This window comes from Littorina saxatilis, linkage group LG7, assembly GCF_037325665.1.
Source record: "Littorina saxatilis isolate snail1 linkage group LG7, US_GU_Lsax_2.0, whole genome shotgun sequence".
NCBI classification, from domain to species: Eukaryota; Metazoa; Mollusca; class Gastropoda; order Littorinimorpha; family Littorinidae; genus Littorina; species Littorina saxatilis.
This window is the reverse complement of record NC_090251.1, coordinates 10,154,909-10,157,483: the sequence shown is the minus strand read 5'-3', so window position 1 is coordinate 10,157,483 and position 2,575 is coordinate 10,154,909. Positions and strand designations below refer to the sequence as shown.

At 42.3% G+C, this 2,575-nt stretch overlaps 1 protein-coding gene across 1 annotated transcript in view; it reads right to left on the bottom strand.

Moving 5' to 3' along the window:
• Positions 1 to 2,114: 2,114 nt before the first annotated feature.
• LOC138970650 (cell surface hyaluronidase-like) overlaps positions 2,115 to 2,575 on the bottom strand; it is a 32,001-nt gene continuing 31,540 nt past the window's right edge. Inside the window, exon 29 of the mRNA XM_070343114.1 lies at positions 2,115 to 2,421. The gene's annotated coding sequence lies outside the window, so the exon portion shown is untranslated. The remainder of the gene's footprint in view (positions 2,422 to 2,575) is intronic.

The following is a 2,575-nucleotide window of genomic DNA, read 5'->3' as shown; positions in this document are numbered from 1 at the left end:
TTACCACTAGGCCAACCGTGCCGGTTTGCCAGATCTAAGACAGTGAATATAACTGCTTTCACGAGAAAAAAAAGGGTGCCTTTAATTTTATTTTCGGTACAGTCTACCTGCATCTGTTCTCACCTAGATGATGGTTACACACCTGTATGTTACCTGACAGGTTACTAAGTAGTGACAATCACTTGACACACACGTGTAAGTGGGTGTGCATTACTCGTCTTACGTCGCTTCTGTTCACTTCAACATGAAAACTGCTTATAGAATAACTCACACCGTGTTGTTTGTGGGTCATTTGATTTTGCGCAACTTTGTCAAATTCTACGGACATTTTAATGGGAGGTTTGTGTGTGTGTGTGTGTGTGTGTATAGCGGGGATATAGCTCAGTTGGTAGCGCGCTGGATTTGTATTCAGTTGGCCGCTGTCAGCGTGAGTTCGATCCCAGGTTCGGCGGAAATTTATTTCACAGAGTCAACTTTGTGTGCAGACTCTCTTCGGTGTCCGAACCTCCCCCCGTGTACACTACATTGGGTGTGCACGTTAAAGATCCCACGATTGACAAAAGGGTCTTTCCTGGCAAAATTGCTTAGGCACAGTTAATAATTGTCTACCTATACCCGTGTGACTTGGAATAATAGGCCGTGAAAGGTAAATATGCGCCGAAATGGCTGCAATCTACTGGCCGTATAAAATTTCATCTCACACGGCATCACTGCAGAGCGCCTAGAACTGTACCCACGGAATATGCGCGATATAAGACTCATTGATTGATTGATTGATTGATTGATTGATTGTGTGTGTGTGTGTGTGTGTGTGTGTGTGTGTGTGTGTGTGTGTGTGTGTGTGTGTGTGTGTATGTGTGTGTGTGTGTGTGTGTGTGTGTGTGTGTGTGTGTGTGCGTGTGTGCTTGCGTGCATGCGTTCGTGCGTTCGTGTATGTATATGTAACCGTGTCTGTGTGCGTGCGTTGTTGTGCGAATAAGTGCAGATGCTCTTTTGTGAACTTGCTGACTACATCTCATCTCTAATATGTGTGAACAATTTTCGCTCCTATTTCAAATTGCGTGCGTGGCAATGAAGTCTTTTCTTATCTGTCATCATATGGGTGACAGGCACGCATGCATAGTATTAGGTAGTTGACAAACCAGTGACACATGTTCAGCATTCTGTGAACATATGCAAAATCCGTGTAGTATTTATAGCGTAATTCTCTTTTATTCTGTCAATGTCAACATCCGATAGGGTTTCAAACGCTTAGTTGTGTAAAGATGATGTGATAACTTCAACACGAAGGTTTAGCATGAAACGTTTGTAGGTCAGTGAACTGAGGGTGGTGGTGGTGGTGGTGTTGTTGTACCTCTTTTTCCACCATTTTGGCGACCTAAGGGGGATTTAGGTCGCCGTTCAAATGTTCTATTTAACACAAATAAAACGCTAGGAGATATGAAAGGCCTTGGGATTAAACTATCACGGATGTGGATATTGATTTAGGCTTTTTTTTTTCTTTTTTTTTCCTTTTGTCCCCAACAATTTGGTAAAATGAAAAAAATATCGACTCTGCAAGTTTTGCTGACTGCCTATAATTGTTTTTCATTGTTGTCACTTTCATCCTGTTATGTCTTCTATCTAACACAAATCAAACGCTGGGAGATATGACTGGCCTTGGGGTTATTGACTCGTCGAAGGATATGGTTGTGACTCTCTCTGTCCGTGTTTAAATGTTCTTAGCTGCATGCTTTTTTGCTCTTTGTTTGTGAAGACCACATACACACACATACACACAGACACACAGAGACACGTACACAGACACACACAGACACACACAGACACACACAGACACACACAGACACACACACATACAGTCACTCACATACGCGCGCGCAAGTACACACGTATTTACTTACACACTCTCTCTCTCTCTCTCTCTCTCTCTCTCTCTCTCTCTCTCTCTCTTAATGTGTTTGTGGGTGTGCGGGCGAGAAAGAAAGAGGCAGAGAGAGAAAGGCGCTAGGCGTCAGAGAGAGAGGGAGAATGTGCACGTCTGCGTGCATGTGTGGCTGCATGATAGTGTGTACGATGTCCAACAACTTCATTCACTCGTAATGATACACAACATCTCATTACTGCAGTTGTCTTTATTTTCAGTAATAAGATTACTACATGTGAAGATATGAAATAAGATTTTGCAGAAAGATATCACATGTGTTACTGTTTTGTGTCCTAACAAAAAAAACATGGCATCAGCCTGCGAATGTTTTTTTGGCTGGTTCTTTGAAAATCACCAGAGCAACTCCGAAAAATATGATTGCTAACATTTCAAAACAATTAATAAAGAAACAAGAGTGTTTAGTATTCATGAACATCACGAGCAACATTATGTCATTGCGGCTCAAACGTCAGAAGAGAACAGTCTCCGTGGTAGCTCTGCACACACAAACAGGTGTTTGTAGCATGACGTCATTGTAAAAAAATAGCCAATTTTTCGAAAATAACTCCGTCGGGTTGTGAAAGAGTGAATGCCCTTGCATTTCCTCTGACAAAAAAATTCACACGTGCTCCTGTCCACGTGTTTCCGACA